Source organism: Tursiops truncatus, chromosome 1 (assembly GCF_011762595.2).
Source record: "Tursiops truncatus isolate mTurTru1 chromosome 1, mTurTru1.mat.Y, whole genome shotgun sequence".
NCBI lineage: Eukaryota > Metazoa > Chordata > Mammalia > Artiodactyla > Delphinidae > Tursiops > Tursiops truncatus.
Window position 1 is genome coordinate 36,047,759 of NC_047034.1, and position 14,179 is coordinate 36,061,937.

Sequence of the window (14,179 nt, forward strand, 5' to 3'; positions counted from 1 at the left end):
GTGGGAGGGGTAATTAATAATTGCCTTTGAGGTAAAATATAAAGTACAGTTGACCCTTCACAACACAGTGATTAGAGGCTCAGTTGAAAATCCACATACAATTTTATAATTTTACATTTGCTCCCCCGCCTCCACTGCCAATCCATGGTTCTGCCTTTGCAGATTCAACCAACCATGGATCCAGCAGTACTGTAGTACTTATCTATCTACTGAAAAAAGTCCATGTGTAAGTGGACCACACAGTTCAAGCTCATGTTGTGCAAAGATCAACTGTACATGGAAATCTTTTTGGTTATATGTTATCCTTTTCATGTCAGGAACATGGGCAGTTAGAAATTCAGTGTTACAGAATGGCTCAGCTTTATGCTCTTTGCGTGGATTGTTTCATTTCCAGACTTTGAAGTCATTTCTTACCCTTTAAGTTCTGTATTATTTTAATAGCTGAAGTTACTCTAATGCATGGGAGGTATGCCTTTCTTTTTCAAAGTTTAGAACAGCGCTTCTCTAATATGTACATTAATCACATGGCATCTTGTTAAAATGCAGATTCTGATTCATTAGGTCTGGTGCAGAGCCCGATATCTTGCATCTCTAATGATCTCCCAAGTAATGATGCTGCTGGGCCTGGACTGTGCAGATTCTGATTCATTAGGTCTGGTGCAGAGCCTGATATCGTGCATCTCTAATGGCCTCCCAAGTAATGATGCTGCTGGGCCTGGACTGTGCTCTACCAAGGAGTAGACTATTACTGATGTGCCCATATTCTTGAAATTTGAAGAAACATCATCAATCTTACTGACAAATTTTTATCCTCTTTAAGATAATTGGATTTTTTAAAGACTCCTCATCAATATGTATGCTTAAAAAAAAGGATGTGGGGTAATACTAAGCTTTAAAAAAAAGTAAAGATTTTTATTATATTCTTTACACTGTTTAATGTTCATAATCTTTCCCCATATCCCAAATCGGCTATTGTTGCCTTAGAAACTCCTTTAAGACTGTAAAATATATGCAGTTACTTCTCTATTTCTAGGAGTAACTGTGGAAGCAGGATACTGAGCAAAGATAATCCCAAATTGCTGTTAAAAGTGGATAGAAAATGTATTTGATGTAATTTTGTATTTAGGATGATTTGGGAACACAGTTGCCCTACTGCAGCCTCCATCCCAAAGTACAGAAGTACTGTAGTAGTCACTTTTTAGGATCACTAAACATCATTTAAAATACTTGATTAAAAATGGCCAACAAGGTTAGTGTAGTCTGCTACAGTTTTCTGTTTCTTACCTCTCAACTAAGAATAGAATATGATCCCAATTGGTCTGATGGGCTCCATCTACATCTTCCTTTTCCCTTCCAATCTTTTTCTTTCTTTCTTTTTTTCTTTCTTTCTTTCTTTCTTTCTTTCTTTCTTTCTTTCTTTCTTTCTTTCTTTCTTTCTTTCCTCCTTCCTTCCTTCCTTCCTTCCTTCCTTCCTTTCTATTTCTTTCTTTTTCTGTCTTTCTCCTGCGTTGGGTCTTCGTTGCTGTGTGCAGGCTTTCTCTAGTTGTGGCAAGCCAAATCTCCTTTCTTAACGAATTCTTCTACCATACTTTCCAGACTTGGAATCCACAGCCTTTGCCCTCTCCTTTGCTACTGCTCAAACTTGTTTTGCATGTCTGGACTGTGTGGTTTCAAGAAAACAAATGTTTTCACTTATTTGTAGTAATTTTCTTTTCATAAATGCATGATTTTCTTTACTCCAGGTAAATTATTGCAGGATAAGTGAGAGTTTGCTAAGTTTGCTAGAATAATTTCCATAATTTATATACTTATTACCCGTGACAAAATATATTTTTTTATTTTCTTCCAAAAAGGATATTTACTATTTGGTATAACTTAAGCCTATTTTTAATGTTATATTAATAATGAGTGATCCAGAAACTTTGTAATATTTAACCTGTCTGTTTAAATGAATGTTACAGAAGTTTTTTGGACTTGCTGTAGATAGTTGCCAGTTAGGTGCTGAAGAGTGTAATGATGGGGGGAAAAATGAAACATCACATTAATTTGAATTTTTTCTACCTGGCTTTCAAATTCTTGAGCATTCAAAGAATTCTACAAAACATTTTACATAGTAACTAATAAATCAGAAAGATTATTTGATTCACTGAGAGAACACATTTATAAAATTTAGATCCATCCCAGAAAAATAGGAGGTCACCTAATAAGTTTTACAGAGATCTTCCCTCAGGTGAAAACAGCTGTGCTACAGAAAGAAACTGTCCTCAATGCAAAAGTTAAGATACATCCAAAAATGTATGACTTGTTATAAAATCAATTTCTGAGACAATATTACATGGAATCAATACATGCTCTGCGTATTACCTCAAATTCTAGGGTGCTAGAGGCCAGGACCACTTTTTCTCATACAATCTCACTCTGTGAAAAAGAGTTTACATTATTCACTTGAGGCTAAGTCCTTTCAGGGTTAAAAAGATTGCACACAAATATAGAATCTGCTTATCTGCTGGATGATCTATAAGACCTCAAAGGTAAAGTAGTTTCTTGCACCAAATTCTTGTTTCAAGTTCCTAATGAGAATCAGGAGAGCCATAATTCATGAACCTAATTGTCAGCTTACTTCCCTTCTCCTCTATCATTGATTTTATCCCATTTTTATGCCACTCTTGCTTCCTTTTGGTTTGACGTCACTGTTTTATTCAGCCCTTTTCCCTTCCTCTGTTGAGCAAATAGCTAACTGGTGAGAGCCACAGACAAGTAAATTTTCTTTCTTTCTTAGAAGAGATGAGAGAAAGGTTTGCTTTTATCATTAAAAGGTATCTTCTTTCTGTTGCGTTTCTTTTCAGAGATGTCCTTTCTTCTGAAAAGTATTCAATGAATATTTAGATATCAATAACCTGAACTAAGATAAGTGGGCAGTAGACATCCAAGAGGACACTAGGATTCTTGCTCTCTGTGTTAGATTATTGAGGTTTTCTCATACCTTCCCTGTTTTAATGTAAAATAATGTGAATTGATAGGCTGTTGCTTTGACATAGGTGCCAACAATGTAATGTCCCCCTTATCCTTTTATCAGGCTACCTAGGTTCTCTACCTTATAACAGCTCTGAATCCAAAGCTGGGGGAATTTTTTAGCCCAATGGGAAATAATCACAGAATCTGTTCATTTTAAGTGCAGAGAGGAAAATTATTCTTTGACAGAAGAAAAAATACATTTTACTTAATTTTTTAAAGAAATTCAATTTCAACTTGTAAATATTAATTCTGTAAAGGCATTTATCTCTTCCCTTGACCAGGATATTTTTGGCATATGAAAGAGAAACCAACAAAAAATATAATCAGATTTTGAAAAATTATGAAATGTATTGTCTTAAGCCATTTAACCCACTCAACTTCTGTCTTTGAATGAAATGAATTGGAACTTCCTCTTTTTGACTGAAGTATTCTTTTTTTTCTTGACTCATTTTTTCTTATATAGCAGGTTCTTATTATTTGTCTATTTTATACATATTACTGTACAAAGGTCAATCCCAATCTCCCAATTCATCCCACCAGCACCACCACCTCCCACACTTTCACCCCTTGGTGTCCATACTTTTGTTCTCTACATCTGTGTCTCTACTTCTGTCTTGCAAACTGGTTCATCTGTACCATTTTTCTAGATTCCACATATATGCGTTAATATACGATATCTGTTTTCCTCTTTCTGACTTACTTCACTCTGTAAGACATTCTGTAGGTCCATCCATGTTTCTACAAATGACCCAATTTCATTCTTTTTTATGGCTTAGTAATATTCCATTGTATATATGTGCCACAACTTCGTTATCTATTCATCTGTCAATGGGCATTTAGGTTATTTCCATGACCTGGGTATTGTAAATAGCATTGCAGTGACCATTGGGGTGCGTGTGTCTTTCTGAATTATGGTTTTATCTGGGTATGTGCCCAGTAGTGGGATTGCTGGGTCATATGGTAATTCTATTTTTAGATTTTTTAAGGAACCTCCATACTGTTCTCCAGAGTGGCTGATCAATTTACATTCTCATCAACTGTGCAAGAGGATTCCCTTTTCTCCACATCCTCTCCAGCAGTTATTGTTTGTGGATTTTCTGAAGATGCCCATTCTAACTGGTGTGAGGTGATACCTCATTAATAAGTTTTGATTTGCATTTCTCTAATAATTAGTGATGTTGTGCATCTTTTCATGTGCTTCTTGGCCATCTGTGTGTCTTCTTTGGAGAAATGTCTAATTAGGTCTTCTGCCCATTTTTGGATTGAGTTATTTGTTTTTTTTAATATTGAGCTGCATGAGCTGTTTATATATTTTGGAGATTAATCTTTTGTCCGATGATTCGTCTGCAACTATTTTCTCCGATTCTGAGGGTTGTCTTTTCGTCTTGTTTATGGTTTCCTTTGCTATGCAAAAGGTTTGAAGTTTCATTAGGTTCCATTTGTTTATTTTTGTTTTTATTTCCATTACTCTAGGAAGTGGGTCAAAAAAGATGTAGCTGTGATTTGTCAGAGAGTGTTCTTCCTATCTTTTCGTCTAGACTTTTATAGTGTCTGGTCTTACATTTAGACGTCTAATCCATTTTGGGTTTATTTTTGTGTATGGTGTTAGGGAGTGTTCTAATTTCATTCTTTTACATGTAGCTATCCAGTTTTCCCAGCACCACTTATTGAAGAGACTGTCTTTTCTCCATTTTATATCCTTGCCTTCTTTGTCATAGATTAGTTGAATATAGCTGCGTGGGTTTATCTCTGGGCTTTATATCTTGTTCCATTGATCTATATTTCTGTTTTTGTACCAGTACCATATTGTCTTGATTACTGTAGCTTTGTAGTATTGTCTGAAGTCAGGGAGTCTGATTCCTCCAACTCCGCTTTTTTCCCTCAAGATTGCTTTGGCTATTCGGGGTCTTTTGTGTCTCCATACAAATTTTAATATTTTTTGTTCTAGTTCTGTAAAAAATGCTATTGGTAATTAGATAGGGTTTGCATTGAATCTGTGGATTGCTTTGGGTAGTATAGTCATTTTCACAATATTGATTCTTCCAATCCAAGAACATGGTATATCTCTCCATCTGTTGGTATCATCTTTAATTTCTTTCATCAGTGTCTTATAGTTTTCTGCATACAAGTCTTTTTTCTCCCTAGGTAAGTTTATTCCTAGGTATTTTATTCTTTTTGTTGCAATGGTAAATGGGAGTGTTTCCTTAATTTCTCTTTCAGATTTTGCATGATTAGTGTATAGGAATGCAAGAGAGTTCTGTGCATTAATTTTGTATCCTGCAACTTTGCCAAATTCATTGATTAACTCTAGTAGTTTTCTGGTGGCATCTTTAGGATTCTCTATGTATAGTATCATGTCATCTGCAAACGGTGACAGTTTTACTTCTTCTTTTCCAATTTGTATTCATTTTATTTCTTTTTCTTCTCTGATTGCCTTGGTAGGACTTCCAAAACTATGTTGAATAACAGTGCTGAGAGTGGACATCCTTGTCTTGTTCCTGATCTTAGAGGAAATACTTTCAGTTTTGTAAAATTGAGAATGATGTTTATTGTGGATTTGTTGTATATGGCCTTTATTATATTGAGGTAGGTTCCCTCTATGCCCACTTTCTGGAGATTTTTATCATAAATGGGTGTTGAATTTTGTCAAAAGCTTTTTCTGCATCTATTGAGATGATCATATGTTTTTTATTCTTCAATTTGTTAATATGGTGTATCACATTGACTGATTTGCATATATTGAAGAATCCTTGCATCCCTGGGATAAATCCCACTTAATCATGGTGTATGATCCTTTAATGTGTTGTTGGATTCTGTTTGCTAGCATTTTGTTGAGGATTTTTGCATCTATATTCATCAGTGATATTGGTCTGTAATTTTCTTTTTTTGTAGTATCTTTGTCTGGTTTTGATATCATGTGATGGTGGCCTCATAGAATGAGTTTGGGAGTGTTCCTTCCTCTGCAGTTTTTTGGAAGAGTTTGAGAAGGATGTGTGTTAGCTCTTCTCTAAATGTTTGATAGAATTCCCCTGTGAAGCCATCTGGTCCTGGACTTTTGTTTGTTGGAAGAATTTTAATCACATTTTCAATTTCATTACTTGTGATTGGTCTGTCCATATTTTCTATTTCTTCCTGGTTCAGGCTTGGGAGGTTATTCCTTTCTACGAATTTGTCCATTTCTTCCAGGTTGTCCATTTTATTGGCATAGAGGTGCTTGTAGTAGTCTCTTAGGATGCTTTGTATTTCTTCGATGTCTGTTGTAATTTCTCTTTTTTCATTTCTAATTTTATTGATTTGAGTCCTCTCCCTCTTTTTCTTGATGTGTCTGGTGAATGGTTTATCAATTTTGTTTATCTTCTCAAAGAAGCAGCTTTTAGTTTTATTGATCTTTGCCATTGTTTTCTTTGTTTCTATTTCATTTATTTCTGCTCTGATTTTTATTTCTTTTCTTCTGCTAACTTTAGACTTAACTTCTGCTTCCTGGACTTGGGTGGCTATTTCCTTTCCCATGTTAGGGAAGTTTTCAACTATAATCTCTTCAAATATTTTCTCGGGTCCTTTCTCTCTCTCTTCTCCTCTGGGACCCCTATTATGTGAATGTTGTTACGTTTAATGTTGTCCCAGAGGTCTCTTAGTCTGTCTTCATTTCTTTTCATTCTTTTTTCTTTATTCTGTTCCGCAGCAGTGAATTCCACCATTCTGTCTTCCAGGTCACTTATCCGTTCTTCTGACTCAGTTATTCTGCCATTGATTCCTTCTAGTGTAGTTTTCATTTCAGTTATTGTATTGGTCATCTCTGTTTGTTTGTTCTTTAATTCTTCTGAATTAAATGTCTCTGTTAAACATTTCTTGCATCTTCTCGATTTTTGCCTCCCTTCTTTTTCCGAGGTCCTGGATCATCTTCACTATCATTATTCTGAATTATTTTTCTGGAAGGTTTCCTATCTCCACTTCATTTAGTTGTTTCTCTGGGATTTTATCTTGTTCCTTCATCTGGTATATAGTCCTCTGCCCTTTCATTTTGTCTATATTTCTGTGAATGTGGTTTCTGTTCCACAGACTGCAGGATTGTAGTTCTTGCTTCTGCTGTCTGCCCTCTGGTGGATGAGGCTATCTAAGAGGCTTTTGCAGTCTTTCTGATAGGAGGGACTGTTGGTGGGTAGAGCTGGGTATTGCTCTGGTGGGCAGAGCTCAGTAAAACTTTAATCTGCTTTTCTGCTGATGAGTGAGGCTACAGGGTCTTTGGTGGGGCTAATGGTGGACTTCAGGAGGGCTCATGCCAAGAAGAACTTCCCAGAACTTCTGCTGCCAGTGTCCTTGTCCCTGCGGTGATCCACAGCCAGCACCCCTCTGTAGGAGACCCTCCAACACTAGCATATAGGTCTGTTTCAATCTCCTATAGTGTCACTGCTCCTTCCCCCTGGGACCTGATGCACACACTACCTTGTGTGTGCCCTTCTAGTGTGGAGTCTCTGTTTCCCCCAGTCCTGTCAAAGTCCTGCAATCAAATCCCACTAGCCTTCAAAGTTTGATTCTCTGGGAATTCCTCTTCCCATCGCCAGACCTCCAGGTTGGGAAGCCTGACGTGGGGCTCAGAACCTTCCCTCCAGTGGGTGTACATCTGTGGTATAATTGTTCTCCAGTTTGTGAGTCACCCTCCCAGCAGTTATGGGATTTGATTTTATTGTGATTGCGCCCCTCCTACCATCTCATTGTGGGTTTCCTTTTTCTTTGGATGCGGGGTGTCTTTTTTGATGAGTTCCAGTGTCTTCCTGTCGATGATTGTTCAGCAGTTAGTTGTGATTCTGGTGCTCTCGCAAGAGGGAGTGCTGATTGAAGTATCCTTGATTTACAATGTTGTATTAATTTCTGCTGTACAGTAAAGTGGTTCAGTTATACAATTGTATATTATTTTTCATATTCTTTTCCATAATATGTTATTACTTCCATAATATGTTATTACATAATATGTCATTATATATAATATAATATATATTATATTCAAGATATTGAATATAGTTCCCTGCACCAAAGATTTGGACATTGTTGTTTATCTATTTTATGTATAGTTGTTTGTATGTACTAATCTCAAACTCCTAATTTATCCCTCTCCCCATTTCCTCTTTGGTAACTATAAGTTTGTTTCCTGTCTGTGTGTCTGTTTCTGTACTGTACACAAGTTCTTTTGTACCATATTTTAGATTCCACATTTAAGTGATATCATATGATATTTGTCTTTCTCTGTCTTACTTCACTTAGTATGATAATCTCTAGGTCCATCCATGTTGTGGCAAATGGCATTATTTCGTTCTTTTTTATGGCTGAGTAGTATTTCATTGTGTGTATATATATATATATATATATATATATATATATATATATATACCACATCTTCTTTATCCATTCATCTGTTGATGGACATTTAGGTTGCTTCCATGTCTTTGCTATTGTAAATAGTGCTGCTGTGAACATTGGGGTGCATATATCTTTTTGAATTAGAGTTTTTTCTGGTTATATGCCCAGGAGTGGGATTGCTGGGTCATATGGAAACTCTGTTTTTAGGTTTTTAAGGAACCTCCATGCTGTTCTCTGTAGTGGTTGCACCAATTTACATCCCCACCAACAGTGTAGGAGGGTTCCTTTTTCTTCACAACTCTCCAGCATTTATTATGTATAGATTTTTTGATGATGGTCATTCTGACCAGTGTGAGGTGATACCTTATTGGAGTTTGGATTTGCGTTTCTCTGATAATTAGCGATGTTGAGTATCTTTTCATGTGCCTATTGGCCATCTGTATGTCTTCTTTGGGAAATGTCTATTTAGGTCTTCCACCCATTTTTTGATTGCACTGTTTGTCTGTTATTGAGTTGTATGAGATGTTTGTATATATTGGAATTTAATCCCTTGTGAGTCACATCATTTACAAATATCTTCTCCCATTCCGTAGGTTGTCTTTTCATTTTGTTTATGGTTTCCTTTTCTGTGCAAAAGTTTATAACTTTGATTAGGTCCCATTTGTTTATTTTTGCTTTTATTCATATTGCCTTGGGAGACTGACCTAAGAAAACATTGGCACAATTTATGTCAGAGAACTTTTTGCCTATGTTCTCTGCTAGGAGTTTTTTTTTTTTTTTTTTTTTTTTTTTTTTTTTTAACATCTTTATTGGGGTATAATTGCTTTACAATGGTGTGTTAGTTTCTGCTTTATAACAAAGTGAATCAGTCATACATAAACATATGTTCCCATATGTCTTCCCTGTTGCCTCTCCCTCCCTCCCACCCTCCCCATCCCACCCCTCCAGGCTGTCACAAAGCACCGAGCCAATATCCCTGTGCCATGCGGCTGCTTCCCACTAGCTATCTACCTTACTGCGTTTGTTACTGTGTATATGCCCATGACTCTCTCTCGCCCTGTCACAGCTCACCCTTATGGTGTAATGTCTTATATTTAAGCCTTTAAGCCATTTTGAGTTTATTTTTGTGTATGGTGTAAGGGAGTGTTCTAGCTTCATTGATTTACATGTGACTGTCCAGCTTTCCAAACACCCACCACTTGCCAAAGAGATTGTCTTTTCTTCATTTAATATTATTGCCTTCTTTGTCAAAGATTGACCATAGGTGTGTGGTTTATTTCTGGGCTCTCTATTCTGTTCTGTTGATCCATATATCTGTTTTTGTGCCAATACATGCTGTTTGATTGCTATAGCTTTGTAGTAGTGTCTGAATTCTGGGAGGGTTATGCTTCCAGGTTTGTTCTTTTCCCTCAGGATTGCTTTGGAAATTCTGGATCTTTTATGGTTCCATATAAATTTTAGGATTATTTGTTGTAGTTCTGTGAAAAATATCATGGGTAATTTGATAAGTATCACATTAAATCTGTAGGTTGCTTTGGGTAGTATGGTCATTTTAACAATAGTGATTCTTCCATTTCAAGAGCATGGAGTATCTTTTCATTTCTTTAAATCATCATCAATTTCCCTTATCAATGTTTTATAGTTCTCAGCATATAAGTCTTTTACCTACTAGGTCAGGTTTATTTCTAAGTATTTTATTTTTTTGATGCAATTTTTAAAGGGATTTTTTTTTTTTTTACTTTCCCTTTCTGATATTGTTAGTGTGAAGAAATGCAACAGATTTTTATACGTTAATCTTGTATCTTGCTACCTTGCTAAATTTGTTTATCAGTTCTAGTAATTTTTGTGTGGACTCTTTAGGGTTTTCTTTATATATAATAACCCTGTTATCTACGTATAATGACAGTTTTACTTCCCTTCCAATTAGGATACATTTTATTTTCCTGTATGATTGCTGTGGCTAGGACTTCCAGTACTATATTGAATAGAAATGGTGAGAGGGAGCATCCTTGTATTGTTCCAGATTTTAGTGAGAAGGCTTTCAACTTTTCACCACTGAGTATTATGTTGGCTGTAGGTTTGTCATAAATAGCTTTTATTAAGTTGAGATATGTTCCCTCTATACCCACTTTGGTAAGAGTTTTTATCATGAATGGATGTTGAATTTTATCAAATGCTTTTTCTGCATCTATTGAGATGATCACGTGGTTTTTTTCCACTTCTTTTATTGATGTGGTGTGTTGCATTGAATGATTTGTGTATGTTGAACCATCCTTGTGTCCCTGGGGAGAATCCAACTTGGTCGTGGTGTATGATTTTTTATGTGTTGAATTTGGTTGCTGATATTGTGTTAAGAATTTTTGTATCTATATTCAAAAAGATATTGGCCTGTAATGTTCTTTTTTGGTAGTGTCTTTGTCTGGTTTTGGTATCAGGGTGATGGTGGCTTCATAAAATGACTTTGGGAGTGTTCTGGATCTGTATAAGTTCTTTGTATGTTTGGTAGAATTCCCAAGTGAAGCCATACAGTCCTGGACTTCTGTTTGCAGGGAGTTTTTAAATTATCAATTCTATTTTACTTCTAGCTATAGGTCTGTTTAAATTATCTATTTCTTCTTCATTCAGTTTTGGAGGGCTATATGTTTCTAGAAACGTGTTCATTTCTTCTGGGTTGTCCAGTTTGTCACATATAATTATTCTAGTATTCTCTTATGATTTTTTTTTTTTGTGGATGTTCCTCTTTTGTGCCAGAATGTGTGTCTGCAAACTTGGGAAGAGGAGATATGTTTCCCACCAATTATAATGTGAGGCACTACCCTAGGTTACAGTCACGAGTTTGGGAACAGATTCTACAAAGGCCAATAAGAAGGGCAGTTTCTTTGTAAAAGCAAAGTGGTGTCTTTGATCACAGGGGCAAAGGGGAAGACAAACATAACAACTAGAATGGCAGTGTGGGCCTACCCAGCCCTACGTATCTGCTTCGTTCTCTAAGGATTCCTTTGAGGATAAAGCCAACCAGAAAAGCAGTTTTCAGAAGTCCATGAGCTTCAAGTTTTCTGTAAATACTTGAAGTTAACTTAATGAATGCTGAAGGTAATATATAATTAGTAATTCACTTCCACATTTTAATCATCTTCAAAGAGCTTCATTGTTATATCAAATGAATGTTTCTTTAAGTTTATATTAATGCTTATTTATCTTTCTCATATATTGGATTTCAATTTTTAATTCTGTTTTTTTAAAAAAAGATTCCATTACTACTAGAAAAAATAAGTATTGCTTCAAAATAGAAAAATATACTGGTCTTAGAAGAGTCAGTGACAGGCCTAAATATTGAATCACTCTCCACAATATTCTTGAGGAAACTGCTATATAACAAGTATTGTGCTGTGACAGTGCTCGTTCATAGTGATGCCTCCCTCACCAAGAGAAATATGAAAGTCTCCAAAATTAACACAGTCAGCTCTTACATGGGGTAGGCACCCTGAAGTGTTAGCTGGGGCAGGCATACTGTAAATAACTGACGGGTCCCCATTTGGTTGTAGTCTGTCTATTGTAGTCAGTTTCCTAAGTAGGAACTGGAACTGCGTTTTCCAGCTCCAGAGTCAGTAGCTCTGAGTGGCTGCCGAGGACATCAGAAGTGGCTCATCCTTTGTAAGATGAGCACACTACACACCAGATTCAAAGACTTAGTGCACACTACACACCAGATTCAAAGACTTAGTGCAAAGGAATGTACAATCCATGGGTATTGGGTTAAGTAAAAAATTTAAAACTAGTTTTCCTACTTCTTTTCCTTTTTTTAATGTTGCTTCTACAAAATTCAAAATTACCTGTGTGACTCACATTATATTTCTATGGACAATGCTGGACTTGAGTAATAGATTTTAGAAAGCTGTCTGTTGTTACAAAAAATAAGTGTGATGTGAGTTTCAGTTACTTAGGAGACTCTCTAACCAGAACACATGATTTTCTTGACAGTGAGGGGTAAATGAGGCATTACTGAACTTGAACACCACTGGAATTGTTACCTTTTTAAAGGTTTCATCTCAGAGCCAGAATTAAAATTGTATTTAGGGAAAACATGTACTTCTCTCTAGTCTTTCTCACCGGCCCTAAACTAAAATAAGGGAATATTTACTAAGTATATGAGGCTATTCTATTTCTTGTTTTGGAGGGAATCAGAAATATAATACAGGGATAGAAAAAGGGTTCCTGGAGTGAGACTAATTGAACATTTGAAATTACTTTAAAAGAATTATTTATTTCCTAGTTCAGTGACTCTTACTGTTATAAATACTTTTTCATTGTCCATTTTGTAACTGTGCTTCTGGAGTTTAATTTCTGTACTTAATTATGTTCACCTCTGATGCTATCTTCTTGTCTGTCCTTGTAGGAAAAAGGAAGTTGGTGCCGGACCCACCACTCACCAGAAAAAAACAACCAGTCGATCAGTGCAGAAGCACTAATTATTTTCCACAAACCCATGTGTCAGTTTATCTTTTGATTCTATTAATATGTTAAGATCTACAGTAAATTCATACAGCAACTATGGAAAACAGTATACATGTTACTCAAAAAATTAAAAATAGTGCCACCGGGGCTTCCCCGGTGGTGCAGTGGTTGAGAGTCCGCCTGCCGATGCAGGGGACATGGGTTCATGCCCCGGTCCGGGAAGATCCCACATGCCACGGAGCGGCTGGGCCCGTGAGCCATGGCCGCTGAGCCTGCACGTCTGGAGCCTATGCTCCGCAACGGGAGAGGCCACAACAGTGAGAGGCCCGCGTACCGCAAAAAAAAAAAAATAATAGTGCCACCATATGATTCAGCAATTCCACAATAGGTATATATCCGAAGGAAACGAAATCACCCTATGAAGAGATAACTGCACCTCCCTGTGTATTGCAGCATTATTTACAACAACCACGACATGGAAAGAACCTAAGTGTTCAGTGATGGTTGAATGGATAAAGAAAATGTGAGAGATATATAGGTATATATATATATATATATATATATATATATATATATATATACACACACGCACACACATACACACAAATGTATATACATACACATATACACACATACAGTGGAATACAATTCAGCCATGAAAAAGAAGGAAATCCTGCCATTTGCAACAACGCTTATGGAACTTGAGGGCATTATGCTAAGTGAACAAGCCATACAGAAAGAGACAAATGCTGAATGACCTCACTTATATATGGAATCCAAAAATCCACACTCACAGAAAAAGAAATCAGCTTTTTGGTTGCCAGAGGCAGGGGGTGGGGATGATGGGGGAATTGGGTGAAGGGTGTCAAAAGGTACAAAATTCCAGATATAAGATAAATGAATATTGGGATATAATGTACAGCGTAGTGACAATAATTAGTAATTCTTTATTGTATACAGCTGACACTCTGTATCTGATGGTTCTGCATCAGCATCCCTGGATACAGAGGGCCGCCTGTGCTCTGCCATATAATATAAAGGACTTGAGAATTCAGAGTTTTATTTGCAGGGGAAGGGGGTGGGAATCTGGAACCAATCCTCCTAGGATATCAAAGAAAACTGCATTGGCAAATTGCTAAGAGAGTAGGTCTTCAAATTTCTGATCATGAAGAAGAAGAGGAAAACTTTTGGTAACTATGAGAGGTGATGGATGTTAAGAAATTTATTGTGGTAATCATTTCACAATGTATACATTATCAACTCATGCTGTACACCTTAAACCTATACAGTGTTATACAGGCATACCTCAGTTTTCTTGTTCTTCACTTTGTTGCACTTTGCAGATATTGCATTT

At 36.4% G+C, this 14,179-nt stretch overlaps 1 protein-coding gene across 1 annotated transcript in view; it reads left to right on the plus strand.

Annotated features, from left to right (window-relative positions):
* Positions 1 to 12,921, plus strand: part of LOC101338541 (membrane cofactor protein-like) — a 54,290-nt gene extending 41,369 nt beyond the window's left edge. Inside the window, exon 11 of the mRNA XM_073802687.1 lies at positions 12,767 to 12,921. The gene's annotated coding sequence lies outside the window, so the exon portion shown is untranslated. The remainder of the gene's footprint in view (positions 1 to 12,766) is intronic.
* Positions 12,922 to 14,179: the final 1,258 nt, after the last annotated feature.